Source organism: Channa argus, unplaced genomic scaffold (assembly GCF_033026475.1).
Source record: "Channa argus isolate prfri unplaced genomic scaffold, Channa argus male v1.0 Contig034, whole genome shotgun sequence".
Lineage (NCBI taxonomy): Eukaryota > Metazoa > Chordata > Actinopteri > Anabantiformes > Channidae > Channa > Channa argus.
This window is the reverse complement of record NW_027125253.1, coordinates 269622-289970: the sequence shown is the minus strand read 5'-3', so window position 1 is coordinate 289970 and position 20349 is coordinate 269622. Positions and strand designations below refer to the sequence as shown.

The 20349-nt window shown below is 41.7% G+C and overlaps 3 non-coding genes and 18 pseudogenes across 3 annotated transcripts; all 21 read left to right on the top strand.

Moving 5' to 3' along the window:
* Window positions 1-277: 277 nt before the first annotated feature.
* Window positions 278-396, top strand: LOC137117487 (5S ribosomal RNA). Its single transcript, XR_010913597.1, has one exon. It is a non-coding gene; the product is annotated as a 5S ribosomal RNA (ribosomal RNA).
* Window positions 397-1253: 857 nt separating this feature from the next.
* On the top strand, window positions 1254-1372 carry LOC137117416 (5S ribosomal RNA). Its single transcript, XR_010913596.1, has one exon. It is a non-coding gene; the product is annotated as a 5S ribosomal RNA (ribosomal RNA).
* Window positions 1373-2229: 857 nt separating this feature from the next.
* LOC137117229 (5S ribosomal RNA) lies at window positions 2230-2348 on the top strand (annotated as a pseudogene).
* An 867-nt stretch (window positions 2349-3215) lies between these two features.
* On the top strand, window positions 3216-3334 carry LOC137117264 (5S ribosomal RNA; annotated as a pseudogene).
* Window positions 3335-4190: 856 nt separating this feature from the next.
* Window positions 4191-4309, top strand: LOC137117486 (5S ribosomal RNA; annotated as a pseudogene).
* An 868-nt stretch (window positions 4310-5177) lies between these two features.
* LOC137117425 (5S ribosomal RNA) lies at window positions 5178-5296 on the top strand (annotated as a pseudogene).
* An 867-nt stretch (window positions 5297-6163) lies between these two features.
* On the top strand, window positions 6164-6282 carry LOC137117414 (5S ribosomal RNA; annotated as a pseudogene).
* Window positions 6283-7139: 857 nt separating this feature from the next.
* LOC137117257 (5S ribosomal RNA) lies at window positions 7140-7258 on the top strand (annotated as a pseudogene).
* An 857-nt stretch (window positions 7259-8115) lies between these two features.
* LOC137117300 (5S ribosomal RNA) lies at window positions 8116-8234 on the top strand. Its single transcript, XR_010913594.1, has one exon. It is a non-coding gene; the product is annotated as a 5S ribosomal RNA (ribosomal RNA).
* An 857-nt stretch (window positions 8235-9091) lies between these two features.
* On the top strand, window positions 9092-9210 carry LOC137117253 (5S ribosomal RNA; annotated as a pseudogene).
* Window positions 9211-10077: 867 nt separating this feature from the next.
* On the top strand, window positions 10078-10196 carry LOC137117220 (5S ribosomal RNA; annotated as a pseudogene).
* Window positions 10197-11063: 867 nt separating this feature from the next.
* Window positions 11064-11182, top strand: LOC137117177 (5S ribosomal RNA; annotated as a pseudogene).
* Window positions 11183-12049: 867 nt separating this feature from the next.
* Window positions 12050-12168, top strand: LOC137117174 (5S ribosomal RNA; annotated as a pseudogene).
* Window positions 12169-13035: 867 nt separating this feature from the next.
* On the top strand, window positions 13036-13154 carry LOC137117173 (5S ribosomal RNA; annotated as a pseudogene).
* Window positions 13155-14021: 867 nt separating this feature from the next.
* On the top strand, window positions 14022-14140 carry LOC137117172 (5S ribosomal RNA; annotated as a pseudogene).
* Window positions 14141-15007: 867 nt separating this feature from the next.
* On the top strand, window positions 15008-15126 carry LOC137117171 (5S ribosomal RNA; annotated as a pseudogene).
* An 867-nt stretch (window positions 15127-15993) lies between these two features.
* LOC137117361 (5S ribosomal RNA) lies at window positions 15994-16112 on the top strand (annotated as a pseudogene).
* An 867-nt stretch (window positions 16113-16979) lies between these two features.
* LOC137117252 (5S ribosomal RNA) lies at window positions 16980-17098 on the top strand (annotated as a pseudogene).
* Window positions 17099-17965: 867 nt separating this feature from the next.
* LOC137117246 (5S ribosomal RNA) lies at window positions 17966-18084 on the top strand (annotated as a pseudogene).
* Window positions 18085-18951: 867 nt separating this feature from the next.
* Window positions 18952-19070, top strand: LOC137117170 (5S ribosomal RNA; annotated as a pseudogene).
* Window positions 19071-19937: 867 nt separating this feature from the next.
* Window positions 19938-20056, top strand: LOC137117390 (5S ribosomal RNA; annotated as a pseudogene).
* Window positions 20057-20349: the final 293 nt, after the last annotated feature.

Below are 20349 nucleotides of genomic sequence, written 5' to 3'. Positions count from 1 at the left end.
CCCTGAGTTGTAGTGTCATGTTTTGTTTGACACTTTCTTTCGTTTAAAATAAATATCAGTCTGTTGGAACATCTCGATCCTGGATTTTGGTTTGGGGATCGGAGAGGGAACATGCTAATTTATCTTTGTATGTTTCACCCTGACCCCCTAGACAGGGGCGTAACAGACCAGTACAGTTATAGTACTTTGTACTTTGCCACATTTATCTTCTTCTTAGCAAGTGTCATGCATTCTGCTTCTCTAGCGTTTTTAAGAGCTGTTGATGATGTCAAATGCAGCTTACGGCCACACCGCTCTCTAAGCGCCCGATCCCGTCCGATCTCGGCAGCCAAATAGAGCCGGGCCTGGTTAGTACTTGGTAGGAAGACCGCCTGGGAATACCAGGTGCTGTAAGCTTTTTTGCTTGGGTTTACGGGCAGCACAAGCTGGTGTTACTGCCTATTTATTCATAGAAATTGTTCTATATTTTCATCAAATTTTGTTCTTTCATTGCTGTTTTGCTACTTTATTGGTTTGCCAACCATCGTGCTTCATTACTAGTAGACCATGTTACGGTCCTGGCCATATGTGTTGTTTTGATTTTCTTGTTCTTATAGGTGCCCTGCCTGATTGGCCGGATTGGGGGGCAGTACAGGAAGCTGATTGGTCCATCTTACACTTCCTGGAGTTTTAAAAGTACGGTTCCCAACAGCTAGCGAGGCTCTTTCTGGCATCAGCACCTGTTTGCTGTTCTTGGTTTCCAAACCTTATTTAGCATTTTTGAATTGTTAGGTTTTGTGCCGTGGTTTTGTTTATAAATTGTATATTTTGTAAATAGTATTAAATCTGTAGGGGTGAACTGCCATTTTCTTTGGACTGTTTTCACATTAGGGAGTTAGGGTTAGCGACTGTCTTTTGGTTTGTTTATTTCTATCAGGCTAGCTAGCACTTTCTGTGGGAAATGGCTTATTTTGTTTATTATGTTGGCCTTGGTTCGCCCTGAGTTGTAGTGTCATGTTTTGTTTGACACTTTCTTTCGTTTAAAATAAATATCATTCTGTTGGAACATCTCGATCCTGGATTTTGGTTTGGGGATCGGAGAGGGAACATGCTAATTTATCTTTGTATGTTTCACCCTGACCCCCTAGACAGGGGCGTAACAGACCAGTACAGTTATAGTACTTTGTACTTTGCCACATTTATCTTCTTCTTAGCAAGTGTCATGCATTCTTCTTCTCTAGCGTTTTTAAGAGCTGTTGATGATGTCAAATGCAGCTTACGGCCACACCGCTCTCTAAGCGCCCGATCCCGTCCGATCTCGGCAGCCAAATAGAGCCGGGCCTGGTTAGTACTTGGTAGGAAGACCGCCTGGGAATACCAGGTGCTGTAAGCTTTTTTGCTTGGGTTTACGGGCAGCACAAGCTGGTGTTACTGCCTATTTATTCATAGAAATTGTTCTATATTTTCATCAAAGTTTGTTCTTTCATTGCTGTTTTGCTACTTTATTGGTTTGCCAACCATCGTGCTTCATTACTAGTAGACCATGTTACGGTCCTGGCCATATGTGTTGTTTTTATTTTCTTGTTCTTATAGGTGCCCTGCCTGATTGGCCGGATTGGGGGGCAGTACAGGAAGCTGATTGGTCCATCCTACACTTCCTGGAGTTTTAAAAGTACGGTTCCCAACAGCTAGCGAGGCTCTTTCTGGCATCAGCACCTGTTTGCTGTTCTTGGTTTCCAAACCTTATTTAGCATTTTTGAATTGTTAGGTTTTGTGCCGTGGTTTTGTTTATAAATTGTATATTTTGTAAATAGTATTAAATCTGTAGGGGTGAACTGCCATTTTCTTTGGACTGTTTTCACATTAGGGAGTTAGGGTTAGCGACTGTCTTTTGGTTTGTTTATTTCTATCAGGCTAGCTAGCACTTTCTGTGGGAAATGGCTTATTTTGTTTATTATGTTGGCCTTGGTTCGCCCTGAGTTGTAGTGTCATGTTTTGTTTGACACTTTCTTTCGTTTAAAATAAATATCATTCTGTTGGAACATCTCGACCCTGGATTTTGGTTTGGGGATCGGAGAGGGAACATGCTAATTTATCTTTGTATGTTGCACCCTGACCCCCTAGACAGGGGCGTAACAGACCAGTACAGTTATAGTACTTTGTACTTTGCCACATTTATCTTCTTCTTAGCAAGTGTCATGCATTCTGCTTCTCTAGCGTTTTTAAGAGCTGTTGATGATGTCAAATGCAGCTTACGGCCACACCGCTCTCTAAGCGCCCGATCTCGTCCGATCTCGGCAGCCAAATGGAGCCGGGCCTGGTTAGTACTTGGTAGGAAGACCGCCTGGGAATACCAGGTGCTGTAAGCTTTTTTGCTTGGGTTTACGGGCAGCACAAGCTGGTGTTACTGCCTATTTATTCATAGAAATTGTTCTATATTTTCATCAAATTTTGTTCTCTCATTGCTGTTTTGCTACTTTATTGGTTTGTCAACCATCGTGCTTCATTACTAGTAGACCATGTTACGGTCCTGGCCATATGTGTTGTTTTTATTTTGTTGTTCTTATAGGTGCCCTGCCTGATTGGCGGGATTTGGGGGAAGTACAGGAAGCTGATTGGTCCATCCTACACTTCCTGGAGTTTTAAAAGTACGGTTCCCAACAGCTAGCGAGGCTCTTTCTGGCAGTAGCACCTGTTTGCTGTTCTTGGTTTCCAAACCTTATTTAGCATTTTTGAATTGTTAGGTTTTGTGCCGTGGTTTCTTTTATAAATTGTATATTTTGTAAATAGTATTAAATCTGTAGGGGTGGACTGCCATTTTCTTTTGATTGTTTTCTCTTGTTTTCACATTAGGGAGTTAGGGTTAGCGACTGTCTTTTGGTTTGTTTATTTCTATCAGGCTAGCTAGCACTTTCTGTGGGAAATGGCTTATTTTGTTTATTATGTTGGCCTTGGTTCGCCCTGAGTTGTAGTGTCATGTTTTGTTTGACACTTTCTTTCGTTTAAAATAAATATCATTCTGTTGTAACATCTCGACCCTGGATTTTGGTTTGGGGATCGGAGAGGGAACATGCTAATTTATCTTTGTATGTTGCACCCTGACCCCCTAGACAGGGGCGTAACAGACCAGTACAGTTATAGTACTTTGTACTTTGCCACATTTATCTTCTTCTTAGCAAGTGTCATGCATTCTGCTTCTCTAGCGTTTTTAAGAGCTGTTGATGATGTCAAATGCAGCTTACGGCCACACCGCTCTCTAAGCGCCCGATCTCGTCCGATCTCGGCAGCCAAATAGAGCCGGGCCTGGTTAGTACTTGGTAGGAAGGCCGCCTGGGAATACCAGGTGCTGTAAGCTTTTTTGCTTGGGTTTACGGGCAGCACAAGCTGGTGTTACTGCCTATTTATTCATAGAAATTGTTCTATATTTTCATCAAATTTTGTTCTCTCATTGCTGTTTTGCTACTTTATTGGTTTGTCAACCATCGTGCTTCATTACTAGTAGACCATGTTACGGTCCTGGCCATATGTGTTGTTTTTATTTTGTTGTTCTTATAGGTGCCCTGCCTGATTGGCCGGATTTGGGGGAAGTACAGGAAGCTGATTGGTCCATCCTAAACTTCCTGGAGTTTTAAAAGTACGGTTCCCAACAGCTAGCGAGGCTCTTTCTGGCAGCAGCACCTGTTTGCTGTTCTTGGTTTCCAAACCTTATTTAGCATTTTTGAATTGTTAGGTTTTGTGCCGTGGTTTTGTTTATAAATTGTATATTTTGTAAATAGTATTAAATCTGTAGGGGTGAACTGCCATTTTCTTTGGACTGTTTTCACATTAGGGAGTTAGGGTTAGCGACTGTCTTTTGGTTTGTTTATTTCTATCAGGCTAGCTAGCACTTTCTGTGGGAAATGGCTTATTTTGTTTATTATGTTGGCCTTGGTTTCTCTGAGTTGTAGTGTCATGTTTTGTTTGACACTTTCTTTCGTTTAAAATAAATATCATTCTGTTGGAACATCTCGACCCTGGATTTTGGTTTGGGGATCGGAGAGGGAACATGCTAATTTATCTTTGTATGTTGCACCCTGACCCCCTAGACAGGGGCGTAACAGACCAGTACAGTTATAGTACTTTGTACTTTGCCACATTTATCTTCTTCTTAGCAAGTGTCATGCATTCTGCTTCTCTAGCGTTTTTAAGAGCTGTTGATGATGTCAAATGCAGCTTATGGCCACACCGCTCTCTAAGCGCCCGATCCCGTCCGATCTCGGCAGCCAAATAGAGCCGGGCCTGGTTAGTACTTGGTAGGAAGACCGCCTGGGAATACCAGGTGCTGTAAGCTTTTTTGCTTGGGTTTACGGGCAGCACAAGCTGGTGTTACTGCCTATTTATTCATAGAAATTGTTCTATATTTTCATCAAATTTTGTTCTTTCATTGCTGTTTTACTTCTTCATTGGTTTACCAACCATCGTACTTCATTACTAGTAGACCATGTTACGGTCCTGGCCATATGTGTTGTTTTTATTTTCTTGTTCTTATAGGTGCCCTGCCTGATTGGCCGGATTGGGGGGGCAGTACAGGAAGCTGATTGGTCCATCCTACACTTCCTGGAGTTTTAAAAGTACGGTTCCCAACAGCTAGCGAGGCTCTTTCTGGCAGCAGCACCTGTTTGCTGTTCTTGGTTTCCAAACCTTATTTAGCATTTTTGAATTGTTAGGTTTTGTGCCGTGGTTTTGTTTATAAATTGTATATTTTGTAAATAGTATTAAATCTGTAGGGGTGGACTGCCATTTTCTTTTGATTGTTTTCTCTTGTTTTCACATTAGGGAGTTAGGGTTAGCGACTGTCTTTTGGTTTGTTTATTTCTATCAGGCTAGCTAGCACTTTCTGTGGGAAATGGCTTATTTTGTTTATTATGTTGGCCTTGGTTCGCCCTGAGTTGTAGTGTCATGTTTTGTTTGACACTTTCTTTCGTTTAAAACAAATATCATTCTGTTGGAACATCTCGATCCTGGATTTTGGTTTGGGGATCGGAGAGGGAACATGCTAATTTATCTTTGTATGTTGCACCCTGACCCCCTAGACAGGGGCGTAAAAGACCAGTACAGTTATAGTACTTTGTACTTTGCCACATTTATCTTCTTCTTAGCAAGTGTCATGCATTCTGCTTCTCCAGCGTTTTTAAGCGCTGTTGATGATGTCAAATGCAGCTTACGGCCACACTGCTCTCTAAGCGCCCGATCCCGTCCGATCTCGGCAGCCAAATAGGGCCTGGCCTTGTTAGTACTTGGTAGGAAGACCGCCTGGGAATACCAGGTGCTGTAAGCTTTTTTGCTTGGGTTTACGGGCAGCACAAGCTGGTGTTACTGCCTATTTATTCATAGAAATTGTTCTATATTTTCATCAAATTTTGTTCTTTCATTGCTGTTTTGCTACTTTATTGGTTTGTCAACCATCGTGCTTCATTACTAGTAGACCATGTTACGGTCCTGGCCATATGTGTTGTTTTTATTTTGTTGTTTTTATAGGTGCCCTGCCTGATTGGCCGGATTTGGGGGAAGTACAGGAAGCTGATTGGTCCATCCTACACTTCCTGGAGTTTTAAAAGTACGGTTCCCAACAGCTAGCGAGGCTCTTTCTGGCAGCAGCACCTGTTTGCTGTTCTTGGTTTCCAAACCTTATTTAGCATTTTTGAATTGTTAGGTTTTGTGCCGTGGTTTTGTTTATAAATTGTATATTTTGTAAATAGTATTAAATCTGTAGGGGTGGACTGCCATTTTCTTTTGATTGTTTTCTCTTGTTTTCACATTAGGGAGTTAGGGTTAGCGACTGTCTTTTGGTTTGTTTATTTCTATCAGGCTAGCTAGCACTTTCTGTGGGAAATGGCTTATTTTGTTTATTATGTTGGCCTTGGTTCGCCCTGAGTTGTAGTGTCATGTTTTGTTTGACACTTTCTTTCGTTTAAAATAAATATCATTCTGTTGGAACATCTCGATCCTGGATTTTGGTTTGGGGATCGGAGAGGGAACATGCTAATTTATCTTTGTATGTTGCACCCTGACCTCCTAGACAAGGGCGTAACAGACCAGTACAGTTATACTACTTTGTACTTTGCCACATTTATCTTCTTCTTAGCAAGTGTCATGCATTCTGCTTCTCCAGCGTTTTTAAGAGCTGTTGATGATGTCAAATGCAGCTTACGGCCACACCGCTCTCTAAGCGCCTGATCTCGTCCGATCTCGGCAGCCAAATAGAGCCGGGCCTGGTTAGTACTTGGTAGGAAGACCGCCTGGGAATACCACGTGCTGTAAGCTTCTTTGCTTGGGTTTACGGGCAGCACAAGCTGGTGTTACTGCCTATTTATTCATAGAAATTGTTCTATATTTTCATCAAATTTTGTTCTTTCATTGCTGTTTTGCTACTTTATTGGTTTGCCAACCATCGTGCTTCATTACTAGTAGACCATGTTACGGTCCTGGCCATATGTGTTGTTTTTATTTTCTTGTTCTTATAGGTGCCCTGCCTGATTGGCCGGATTGGGGGGCAGTACAGGAAGCTGATTGGTCCATCCTACACTTCCTGGAGTTTTAAAAGTACGGTTCCCAACAGCTAGCGAGGCTCTTTCTGGCATCAGCACCTGTTTGCTGTTCTTGGTTTCCAAACCTTATTTAGCATTTTTGAATTGTTAGGTTTTGTGCCGTGGTTTTGTTTATAAATTGCATATTTTGTAAATAGTATTAAATCTGTAGGGGTGAACTGCCATTTTCTTTGGACTGTTTTCACATTAGGGAGTTAGGGTTAGCGACTGTCTTTTGGTTTGTTTATTTCTATCAGGCTAGCTAGCACTTTCTGTGGGAAATGGCTTATTTTGTTTATTATGTTGGCCTTGGTTCACCCTGAGTTGTAGTGTCATGTTTTGTTTGACACTTTCTTTCGTTTAAAATAAATATCATTCTGTTGGAACATCTCGAACCTGGATTTTGGTTTGGGGATCGGAGAGGGAACATGCTAATTTGTCTTTGTATGTTGCACCCTGACCCCCTAGACAGGGGCGTAACAGACCAGTACAGTTATAGTACTTTGTACTTTGCCACATTTATCTTCTTCTTAGCAAGTGTCATGCATTCTGCTTCTCCAGCGTTTTTAAGAGCTGTTGATGATGTCAAATGCAGCTTACGGCCACACCGCTCTCTAAGCGCCCGATCTCGTCCGATCTCGGCAGCCAAATGGGGCCGGGCCTGGTTAGTACTTGGTAGGAAGACCGCCTGGGAATACCAGGTGCTGTAAGCTTTTTTGCTTGGGTTTACGGGCAGCACAAGCTGGTGTTACTGCCTATTTATTCATAGAAATTGTTCTATATTTTCATCAAATTTTGTTCTTTCATTGCTGTTTTGCTACTTTATTGGTTTGTCAACCATCGTGCTTCATTACTAGTAGACCATGTTACGGTCCTGGCCATATGTGTTGTTTTTATTTTCTTGTTCTTATAGGTGCCCTGCCTGATTGGCCGGATTGGGGGGCAGTACAGGAAGCTGATTGGTCCATCCTACACTTCCTGGAGTTTTAAAAGTACGGTTCCCAACAGCTAGCGAGGCTCTTTCTGGCATCAGCACCTGTTTGCTGTTCTTGGTTTCCAAACCTTATTTAGCATTTTTGAATTGTTAGGTTTTGTGCCGTGGTTTTGTTTATAAATTGTATATTTTGTAAATAGTATTAAATCTGTAGGGGTGAACTGCCATTTTCTTTGGACTGTTTTCACATTAGGGAGTTAGGGTTAGCGACTGTCTTTTGGTTTGTTTATTTCTATCAGGCTAGCTAGCACTTTCTGTGGGAAATGGCTTATTTTGTTTATTATGTTGGCCTTGGTTCGCCCTGAGTTGTAGTGTCATGTTTTGTTTGACACTTTCTTTCGTTTAAAATAAATATCAGTCTGTTGGAACATCTCGATCCTGGATTTTGGTTTGGGGATCGGAGAGGGAACATGCTAATTTATCTTTGTATGTTTCACCCTGACCCCCTAGACAGGGGCGTAACAGACCAGTACAGTTATAGTACTTTGTACTTTGCCACATTTATCTTCTTCTTAGCAAGTGTCATGCATTCTGCTTCTCTAGCGTTTTTAAGAGCTGTTGATGATGTCAAATGCAGCTTACGGCCACACCGCTCTCTAAGCGCCCGATCCCGTCCGATCTCGGCAGCCAAATAGAGCCGGGCCTGGTTAGTACTTGGTAGGAAGACCGCCTGGGAATACCAGGTGCTGTAAGCTTTTTTGCTTGGGTTTACGGGCAGCACAAGCTGGTGTTACTGCCTATTTATTCATAGAAATTGTTCTATATTTTCATCAAATTTTGTTCTTTCATTGCTGTTTTGCTACTTTATTGGTTTGCCAACTATCGTGCTTCATTACTAGGAGACCATGTTACGGTCCTGGCCATATGTGTTGTTTTGATTTTCTTGTTCTTATAGGTGCCCTGCCTGATTGGCCGGATTGGGGGGCAGTACAGGAAGCTGATTGGTCCATCTTACACTTCCTGGAGTTTTAAAAGTACGGTTCCCAACAGCTAGCGAGGCTCTTTCTGGCATCAGCACCTGTTTGCTGTTCTTGGTTTCCAAACCTTATTTAGCATTTTTGAATTGTTAGGTTTTGTGCCGTGGTTTTGTTTATAAATTGTATATTTTGTAAATAGTATTAAATCTGTAGGGGTGAACTGCCATTTTCTTTGGACTGTTTTCACATTAGGGAGTTAGGGTTAGCGACTGTCTTTTGGTTTGTTTATTTCTATCAGGCTAGCTAGCACTTTCTGTGGGAAATGGCTTATTTTGTTTATTATGTTGGCCTTGGTTCGCCCTGAGTTGTAGTGTCATGTTTTGTTTGACACTTTCTTTCTTTTAAAATAAATATCATTCTGTTGGAACATCTCGATCCTGGATTTTGGTTTGGGGATCGGAGAGGGAACATGCTAATTTATCTTTGTATGTTTCACCCTGACCCCCTAGACAGGGGCGTAACAGACCAGTACAGTTATAGTACTTTGTACTTTGCCACATTTATCTTCTTCTTAGAAAGTGTCATGCATTCTGCTTCTCTAGCGTTTTTAAGAGCTGTTGATGATGTCAAATGCAGCTTACGGCCACACCGCTCTCTAAGCGCCCGATCTCGTCCGATCTCGGCAGCCAAATAGAGCCGGGCCTGGTTAGTACTTGGTAGGAAGACCGCCTGGGAATACCAGGTGTTGTAAGCTTTTTTGCTTGGGTTTACGGGCAGCACAAGCTGGTGTTACTGCCTATTTATTCATAGAAATTGTTCTATATTTTCATCAAAGTTTGTTCTTTCATTGCTGTTTTGCTACTTTATTGGTTTGCCAACCATCGTGCTTCATTACTAGTAGACCATGTTACGGTCCTGGCCATATGTGTTGTTTTTATTTTCTTGTTCTTATAGGTGCCCTGCCTGATTGGCCGGATTGGGGGGCAGTACAGGAAGCTGATTGGTCCATCCTACACTTCCTGGAGTTTTAAAAGTACGGTTCCCAACAGCTAGCGAGGCTCTTTCTGGCATCAGCACCTGTTTGCTGTTCTTGGTTTCCAAACCTTATTTAGCATTTTTGAATTGTTAGGTTTTGTGCCGTGGTTTTGTTTATAAATTGTATATTTTGTAAATAGTATTAAATCTGTAGGGGTGGACTGCCATTTTCTTTTGATTGTTTTCTCTTGTTTTCACATTAGGGAGTTAGGGTTAGCGACTGTCTTTTGGTTTGTTTATTTCTATCAGGCTAGCTAGCACTTTCTGTGGGAAATGGCTTATTTTGTTTATTATGTTGGCCTTGGTTCGCCCTGAGTTGTAGTGTCATGTTTTGTTTGACACTTTCTTTCGTTTAAAATAAATATCATTCTGTTGGAACATCTCGATCCTGGATTTTGGTTTGGGGATCGGAGAGGGAACATGCTAATTTATCTTTGTATGTTGCACCCTGACCCCCTAGACAGGGGCGTAACAGACCAGTACAGTTATAGTACTTTGTACTTTGCCACATTTATCTTCTTCTTAGCAAGTGTCATGCATTCTGCTTCTCTAGCGTTTTTAAGAGCTGTTGATGATGTCAAATGCAGCTTACGGCCACACCGCTCTCTAAGCGCCCGATCTCGTCCGATCTCGGCAGCCAAATAGGGCCGGGCCTGGTTAGTACTTGGTAGGAAGACCGCCTGGGAATACCAGGTGCTGTAAGCTTTTTTGCTTGGGTTTACGGGCAGCACAAGCTGGTGTTACTGCCTATTTATTCATAGAAATTGTTCTATATTTTCATCAAATTTTGTTCTCTCATTGCTGTTTTGCTACTTTATTGGTTTGTCAACCATCGTGCTTCATTACTAGTAGACCATGTTACGGTCCTGGCCATATGTGTTGTTTTTATTTTGTTGTTCTTATAGGTGCCCTGCCTGATTGGCCGGATTTGGGGGAAGTACAGGAAGCTGATTGGTCCATCCTACACTTCCTGGAGTTTTAAAAGTACGGTTCCCAACAGCTAGCGAGGCTCTTTCTGGCAGCAGCATCTGTTTGCTGTTCTTGCTTTCCAAACCTTATTTAGCATTTTTGAATTGTTAGGTTTTGTGCCGTGGTTTTGTTTATAAATTGTATATTTTGTAAATAGTATTAAATCTGTAGGGGTGGACTGCCATTTTCTTTTGATTGTTTTCTCTTGTTTTCACATTAGGGAGTTAGGGTTAGCGACTGTCTTTTGGTTTGTTTATTTCTATCAGGCTAGCTAGCACTTTCTGTGGGAAATGGCTTATTTTGTTTATTATGTTGGCCTTGGTTCGCCCTGAGTTGTAGTGTCATGTTTTGTTTGACACTTTCTTTCGTTTAAAATAAATATCATTCTGTTGTAACATCTCGACCCTGGATTTTGGTTTGGGGATCGGAGAGGGAACATGCTAATTTATCTTTGTATGTTGCACCCTGACCCCCTAGACAGGGGCGTAACAGACCAGTACAGTTATAGTACTTTGTACTTTGCCACATTTATCTTCTTCTTAGCAAGTGTCATGCATTCTGCTTCTCTAGCGTTTTTAAGAGCTGTTGATGATGTCAAATGCAGCTTACGGCCACACCGCTCTCTAAGCGCCCGATCTCGTCCGATCTCGGCAGCCAAATAGAGCCGGGCCTGGTTAGTACTTGGTAGGAAGACCGCCTGGGAATACCAGGTGCTGTAAGCTTTTTTGCTTGGGTTTACGGGCAGCACAAGCTGGTGTTACTGCCTATTTATTCATAGAAATTGTTCTATATTTTCATCAAATTTTGTTCTCTCATTGCTGTTTTGCTACTTTATTGGTTTGTCAACCATCGTGCTTCATTACTAGTAGACCATGTTACGGTCCTGGCCATATGTGTTGTTTTTATTTTGTTGTTCTTATAGGTGCCCTGCCTGATTGGCCGGATTTGGGGGAAGTACAGGAAGCTGATTGGTCCATCCTACACTTCCTGGAGTTTTAAAAGTACGGTTCCCAACAGCTAGCGAGGCTCTTTCTGGCAGTAGCACCTGTTTGCTGTTCTTGCTTTCCAAACCTTATTTAGCATTTTTGAATTGTTAGGTTTTGTGCCGTGGTTTTGTTTATAAATTGTATATTTTGTAAATAGTATTAAATCTGTAGGGGTGGACTGCCATTTTCTTTTGATTGTTTTCTCTTGTTTTCACATTAGGGAGTTAGGGTTAGCGACTGTCTTTTGGTTTGTTTATTTCTATCAGGCTAGCTAGCACTTTCTGTGGGAAATGGCTTATTTTGTTTATTATGTTGGCCTTGGTTCGCCCTGAGTTGTAGTGTCATGTTTTGTTTGACACTTTCTTTCATTAAAAATAAATATCATTCTGTTGGAACATCTCAATCCTGGATTTTGGTTTGAGGATCGGAGAGGGAACATGCAAATTTATCTTTGTATGTTTCACCCTGACCCCCTAGACAGGGGCGTAACAGACCAGTACAGTTATAGTACTTTGTACTTTGCCACATTTATCTTCTTCTTAGCAAGTGTCATGCATTCTGCTTCTCCAGCGTTTTTAAGAGCTGTTGATGATGTCAAATGCAGCTTACGGCCACACCGCTCTCTAAGCGCCCGATCTCGTCCGATCTCGGCAGCCAAATAGAGCCGGGCCTGGTTAGTACTTGGTAGGAAGACCGCCTGGGAATACCAGGTGCTGTAAGCTTTTTTGCTTGGGTTTACGGGCAGCACAAGCTGGTGTTACTGCCTATTTATTCATAGAAATTGTTCTATATTTTCATCAAATTTTTTTCTCTCATTGCTGTTTTGCTACTTTATTGGTTTGTCAACCATCGTGCTTCATTACTAGTAGACCATGTTACGGTCCTGGCCATATGTGTTGTTTTTATTTTGTTGTTCTTATAGGTGCCCTGCCTGATTGGCCGGATTTGGGGGAAGTACAGGAAGCTGATTGGTCCATCCTACACTTCCTGGAGTTTTAAAAGTACGGTTCCCAACAGCTAGCGAGGCTCTTTCTGGCAGTAGCACCTGTTTGCTGTTCTTGCTTTCCAAACCTTATTTAGCATTTTTGAATTGTTAGGTTTTGTGCCGTGGTTTTGTTTATAAATTGTATATTTTGTAAATAGTATTAAATCTGTAGGGGTGAACAGCCATTTTCTTTTGATTGTTTTCTCTTGTTTTCACATTAGGGAGTTAGGGTTAGCGACTGTCTTTTGGTTTGTTTATTTCTATCAGGCTAGCTAGCACTTTCTGTGGGAAATGGCTTATTTTGTTTATTATGTTGGCCTTGGTTCGCCCTGAGTTGTAGTGTCATGTTTTGTTTGACACTTTCTTTCGTTTAAAATAAATATCATTCTGTTGGAACATCTCGACCCTGGATTTTGGTTTGGGGATCGGAGAGGGAACATGCTAATTTATCTTTGTATGTTGCACCCTGACCCCCTAGACAGGGGCGTAACAGACCAGTACAGTTATAGTACTTTGTACTTTGCCACATTTATCTTCTTCTTAGCAAGTGTCATGCATTCTGCTTCTCTAGCGTTTTTAAGAGCTGTTGATGATGTCAAATGCAGCTTACGGCCACACCGCTCTCTAAGCGCCCGATCTCGTCCGATCTCGGCAGCCAAATAGAGCCGGGCCTGGTTAGTACTTGGTAGGAAGACCGCCTGGGAATACCAGGTGCTGTAAGCTTTTTTGCTTGGGTTTACGGGCAGCACAAGCTGGTGTTACTGCCTATTTATTCATAGAAATTGTTCTATATTTTCATCAAATTTTGTTCTCTCATTGCTGTTTTGCTACTTTATTGGTTTGTCAACCATCGTGCTTCATTACTAGTAGACCATGTTACGGTCCTGGCCATATGTGTTGTTTTTATTTTGTTGTTCTTATAGGTGCCCTGCCTGATTGGCCGGATTTGGGGGAAGTACAGGAAGCTGATTGGTCCATCCTACACTTCCTGGAGTTTTAAAAGTACGTTTCCCAACAGCTAGCGAGGCTCTTTCTGGCAGTAGCACCTGTTTGCTGTTCTTGCTTTCCAAACCTTATTTAGCATTTTTGAATTTTTAGGTTTTGTGCCGTGGTTTTGTTTATAAATTGTATATTTTGTAAATAGTATTAAATCTGTAGGGGTGAACAGCCATTTTCTTTTGATTGTTTTCTCTTGTTTTCACATTAGGGAGTTAGGGTTAGCGACTGTCTTTTGGTTTGTTTATTTCTATCAGGCTAGCTAGCACTTTCTGTGGGAAATGGCTTATTTTGTTTATTATGTTGGCCTTGGTTCGCCCTGAGTTGTAGTGTCATGTTTTGTTTGACACTTTCTTTCGTTTAAAATAAATATCATTCTGTTGGAACATCTCAATCCTGGATTTTGGTTTGAGGATCGGAGAGGGAACATGCAAATTTATCTTTGTATGTTTCACCCTGACCCCCTAGACAGGGGCGTAACAGACCAGTACAGTTATAGTACTTTGTACTTTGCCACATTTATCTTCTTCTTAGCAAGTGTCATGCATTCTGCTTCTCCAGCGTTTTTAAGAGCTGTTGATGATGTCAAATGCAGCTTACGGCCACACCGCTCTCTAAGCGCCCGATCTCGTCCGATCTCGGCAGCCAAATAGAGCCGGGCCTGGTTAGTACTTGGTAGGAAGACCGCCTGGGAATACCAGGTGCTGTAAGCTTTTTTGCTTGGGTTTACGGGCAGGACAAGCTGGTGTTACTGCCTATTTATTCATAGAAATTGTTCTATATTTTCATCAAATTTTGTTCTCTCATTGCTGTTTTGCTACTTTATTGGTTTGTCAACCATCGTGCTTCATTACTAGTAGAATATGTTACGGTCCTGGCCATATGTGTTGTTTTTATTTTGTTGTTCTTATAGGTGCCCTGCCTGATTGGCCGGATTTGGGGGAAGTACAGGAAGCTGATTGGTCCATCCTACACTTCCTGGAGTTTTAAAAGTACGGTTCCCAACAGCTAGCGAGGCTCTTTCTGGCAGTAGCACCTGTTTGCTGTTCTTGCTTTCCAAACCTTATTTAGCATTTTTGAATTGTTAGGTTTTGTGCCGTGGTTTTGTTTATAAATTGTATATTTTGTAAATAGTATTAAATCTGTAGGGGTGGACTGCCATTTTCTTTTGATTGTTTTCTCTTGTTTTCACATTAGGGAGTTAGGGTTAGCGACTTTCTTTTGGTTTGTTTATTTCTATCAGGCTAGCTAGCACTTTCTGTGGGAAATGGCTTATTTTGTTTATTATGTTGGCCTTGGTTCGCCCTGAGTTGTAGTGTCATGTTTTGTTTGACACTTTCTTTCGTTTAAAATAAATATCATTCTGTTGGAACATCTCAATCCTGGATTTTGGTTTGAGGATCGGAGAGGGAACATGCAAATTTATCTTTGTATGTTTCACCCTGACCCCCTAGACAGGGGCGTAACAGACCAGTACAGTTATAGTACTTTGTACTTTGCCACATTTATCTTCTTCTTAGCAAGTGTCATGCATTCTGCTTCTCCAGCGTTTTTAAGAGCTGTTGATGATGTCAAATGCAGCTTACGGCCACACCGCTCTCTAAGCGCCCGATCTCGTCCGATCTCGGCAGCCAAATAGAGCCGGGCCTGGTTAGTACTTGGTAGGAAGACCGCCTGGGAATACCAGGTGCTGTAAGCTTTTTTGCTTGGGTTTACGGGCAGGACAAGCTGGTGTTACTGCCTATTTATTCATAGAAATTGTTCTATATTTTCATCAAATTTTGTTCTCTCATTGCTGTTTTGCTACTTTATTGGTTTGTCAACCATCGTGCTTCATTACTAGTAGAATATGTTACGGTCCTGGCCATATGTGTTGTTTTTATTTTGTTGTTCTTATAGGTGCCCTGCCTGATTGGCCGGATTTGGGGGAAGTACAGGAAGCTGATTGGTCCATCCTACACTTCCTGGAGTTTTAAAAGTACGGTTCCCAACAGCTAGCGAGGCTCTTTCTGGCAGTAGCACCTGTTTGCTGTTCTTGCTTTCCAAACCTTATTTAGCATTTTTGAATTGTTAGGTTTTGTGCCGTGGTTTTGTTTATAAATTGTATATTTTGTAAATAGTATTAAATCTGTAGGGGTGGACTGCCATTTTCTTTTGATTGTTTTCTCTTGTTTTCACATTAGGGAGTTAGGGTTAGCGACTGTCTTTTGGTTTGTTTATTTCTATCAGGCTAGCTAGCACTTTCTGTGGGAAATGGCTTATTTTGTTTATTATGTTGGCCTTGGTTCGCCCTGAGTTGTAGTGTCATGTTTTGTTTGACACTTTCTTTCATTTAAAATAAATATCATTCTGTTGGAACATCTCAATCCTGGATTTTGGTTTGAGGATCGGAGAGGGAACATGCAAATTTATCTTTGTATGTTTCACCCTGACCCCCTAGACAGGGGCGTAACAGACCAGTACAGTTATAGTACTTTGTACTTTGCCACATTTATCTTCTTCTTAGCAAGTGTCATGCATTCTGCTTCTCCAGCGTTTTTAAGAGCTGTTGATGATGTCAAATGCAGCTTACGGCCACACCGCTCTCTAAGCGCCCGATCTCGTCCGATCTCGGCAGCCAAATAGATCCGGGCCTGGTTAGTACTTGGTAGGAAGACCGCCTGGGAATACCAGGTGCTGTAAGCTTTTTTGCTTGGGTTTACGGGCAGCACAAGCTGGTGTTACTGCCTATTTATTCATAGAAATTGTTCTATATTTTCATCAAATTTTGTTCTCTCATTGCTGTTTTGCTACTTTATTGGTTTGTCAACCATCGTGCTTCATTACTAGTAGACCATGTTACGGTCCTGGCCATATGTGTTGTTTTTATTTTGTTGTTCTTATAGGTGCCCTGCCTGATTGGCCGGATTTGGGGGAAGTACAGGAAGCTGATTGGTCCATCCTACACTTCCTGGAGTTTTAAAAGTACGGTTCCCAACAGCTAGCGAGGCTCTATCTGGCAGTAGCACCTGTTTGCTGTTCTTGCTTTCCAAACCTTATTTAGCATTTTTGAATTGTTAGGTTTTGTGCCGTGGTTTTTTTTATAAATTGTATATTTTGTAAATAGTATTAAATCTGTAGGGGTGAACAGCCATTTTCTTTTGATTGTTTTCTCTTGTTTTCACATTAGGGAGTTAGGGTTAGCGACTGTCTTTTGGTTTGTTTATTTCTATCAGGCTAGCTAGCACTTTCTGTGGGAAATGGCTTATTTTGTTTATTATGTTGGCCTTGGTTCGCCCTGAGTTGTAGTGTCATGTTTTGTTTGACACTTTCTTTCGTTTAAAATAAATATCATTCTGTTGGAACATCTCGACCCTGGATTTTGGTTTGGGGATCGGAGAGGGAACATGCTAATTTATCTTTGTATGTTGCACCCTGACCCCCTAGACAGGAGCGTAACAGACCAGTACAGTTATAGTACTTTGTACTTTGCCACATTTATCTTCTTCTTAGCAAGTGTCATGCATTCTGCTTCTCCAGCGTTTTTAAGAGCTGTTGATGATGTCAAATGCAGCTTGCGGCCACACCGCTCTCTAAGCGCCCGATCTCGTCCGATCTCGGCAGCCAAATAGAGCCGGGCCTGGTTAGTACTTGGTAGGAAGACCGCCTGGGAATACCAGGTGCTGTAAGCTTTTTTGCTTGGGTTTACGGGCAGCACAAGCTGGTGTTACTGCCTATTTATTCATAGAAATTGTTCTATATTTTCATCAAATTTTGTTCTCTCATTGCTGTTTTGCTACTTTATTGGTTTGTCAACCATCGTGCTTCATTACTAGTAGACCATGTTACGGTCCTGGCCATATGTGTTGTTTTTATTTTGTTGTTCTTATAGGTGCCCTGCCTGATTGGCCGGATTTGGGGGAAGTACAGGAAGCTGATTGGTCCATCCTACACTTCCTGGAGTTTTAAAAGTACGGTTCCCAACAGCTAGCGAGGCTCTTTCTGGCAGTAGCACCTGTTTGCTGTTCTTGCTTTCCAAACCTTATTTAGCATTTTTGAATTGTTAGGTTTTGTGCCGTGGTTTTGTTTATAAATTGTATATTTTGTAAATAGTATTAAATCTGTAGGGGTGGACTGCCATTTTCTTTTGATTGTTTTCTCTTGTTTTCACATTAGGGAGTTAGGGTTAGCGACTGTCTTTTGGTTTGTTTTTTTCTATCAGGCTAGCTAGCACTTTCTGTGGGAAATGGCTTATTTTGTTTATTATGTTGGCCTTGGTTCGCCCTGAGTTGTAGTGTCATGTTTTGTTTGACACTTTCTTTCATTTAAAATAAATATCATTCTGTTGGAACATCTCAATCCTGGATTTTGGTTTGAGGATCGGAGAGGGAACATGCAAATTTATCTTTGTATGTTTCACCCTGACCCCCTAGACAGGGGCGTAACAGACCAGTACAGTTATAGTACTTTGTACTTTGCCACATTTATCTTCTTCTTAGCAAGTGTCATGCATTCTGCTTCTCCAGCGTTTTTAAGAGCTGTTGATGATGTCTAATGCAGTTTACGGCCACACCGCTCTCTAAGCGCCCGATCTCGTCCGATCTCGGCAGCCAAATAGAGCCGGGCCTGGTTAGTACTTGGTAGGAAGACCGCCTGGGAATACCAGGTGCTGTAAGCTTTTTTGCTTGGGTTTACGGGCAGCACAAGCTGGTGTTACTGCCTATTTATTCATAGAAATTGTTCTATATTTTCATCAAATTTTGTTCTCTCATTGCTGTTTTGCTACTTTATTGGTTTGTCAACCATCGTGCTTCATTACTAGTAGACCATGTTACGGTCCTGGCCATATGTGTTGTTTTTATTTTGTTGTTCTTATAGGTGCCCTGCCTGATTTGCCGGATTTGGGGGAAGTACAGGAAGCTGATTGGTCCATCCTACACTTGCTGGAGTTTTAAAAGTACGGTTCCCAACAGCTAGCGAGGCTCTTTCTGGCATCAGCACCTGTTTGCTGTTCTTGGTTTCCAAACCTTATTTAGCATTTTTGAATTGTTAGGTTTTGTGCCGTGGTTTTGTTTTTAAATTGTATATTTTGTAAATAGTATTAAATCTGTAGGGGTGGACTGCCATTTTCTTTTGATTGTTTTCTCTTGTTTTCACATTAGGGAGTTAGGGTTAGCGACTGTCTTTTGGTTTGTTTATTTCTATCAGGCTAGCTAGCACTTTCTGTGGGAAATGGCTTATTTTGTTTATTATGTTGGCCTTGGTTCGCCCTGAGTTGTAGTGTCATGTTTTGTTTGACACTTTCTTTCGTTTAAAATAAATATCATTCTGTTGGAACATCTCAATCCTGGATTTTGGTTTGAGGATCGGAGAGGGAACATGCAAATTTATCTTTGTATGTTTCACCCTGACCCCCTAGACAGGGGCGTAACAGACCAGTACAGTTATAGTACTTTGTACTTTGCCACATTTATCTTCTTCTTAGCAAGTGTCATGCATTCTGCTTCTCCAGCGTTTTTAAGAGCTGTTGATGATGTCAAATGCAGCTTACGGCCACACCGCTCTCTAAGCGCCCGATCTCGTCCGATCTCGGCAGCCAAATAGAGCCGGGCCTGGTTAGTACTTGGTAGGAAGACCGCCTGGGAATACCAGGTGCTGTAAGCTTTTTTGCTTGGGTTTACGGGCAGCACAAGCTGGTGTTACTGCCTATTTATTCATAGAAATTGTTCTATATTTTCATCAAATTTTGTTCTCTCATTGCTGTTTTGCTACTTTATTGGTTTGTCAACCATCGTGCTTCATTACTAGTAGACCATGTTACGGTCCTGGCCATATGTGTTGTTTTTATTTTGTTGTTCTTATAGGTGCCCTGCCTGATTGGCCGGATTTTGGGGAAGTACAGGAAGCTGATTGGTCCATCCTACACTTCCTGGAGTTTTAAAAGTACGGTTCCCAGCAGCTAGCGAGGCTCTTTCTGGCAGTAGCACCTGTTTGCTGTTCTTGCTTTCCAAACCTTATTTAGCATTTTTGAATTGTTAGGTTTTGTGCCGTGGTTTTGTTTATAAATTGTATATTTTGTAAATAGTATTAAATCTGTAGGGGTGAACAGCCATTTTCTTTTGATTGTTTTCTCTTGTTTTCACATTAGGGAGTTAGGGTTAGCGACTGTCTTTTGGTTTGTTTATTTCTATCAGGCTAGCTAGCACTTTCTGTGGGAAATGGCTTATTTTGTTTATTATTTTGGCCTTGGTTCGCCCTGAGTTGTAGTGTCATGTTTTGTTTGACACTTTCTTTCGTTTAAAATAAATATCATTCTGTTGGAACATCTCGACCCTGGATTTTGGTTTGGGGATCGGACAGGGAACATGCTAATTTATCTTTGTATGTTGCACCCTGACCCCCTAGACAGGGGCGTAACAGACCAGTACAGTTATAGTACTTTGTACTTTGCCACATTTATCTTCTTCTTAGCAAGTGTCATGCATTCTGCTTCTCCAGCGTTTTTAAGAGCTGTTGATGATGTCTAATGCAGCTTACGGCCACACCGCTCTCTAAGCGCCCGATCTTGTCCGATCTCGGCAGCCAAATAGAGCCGGGCCTGGTTAGTATTTGGTAGGAAGACCGCCTGGGAATACCAGGTGCTGTAAGCTTTTTTGCTTGGGTTTACGGGCAGCACAAGCTGGTGTTACTGCCTATTTATTCATAGAAATTGTTCTATATTTTCATCAAATTTTGTTCTCTCATTGCTGTTTTGCTACTTTATTGGTTTGTCAACCATCGTGCTTCATTACTAGTAGACCATGTTACGGTCCTGGCCATATGTGTTGTTTTTATTTTGTTGTTCTTATAGGTGCCCTGCCTGATTGGCCGGATTTGGGGGAAGTACAGGAAGCTGATTGGTCCATCCTACACTTCCTGGAGTTTTAAAAGTACGGTTCCCAAC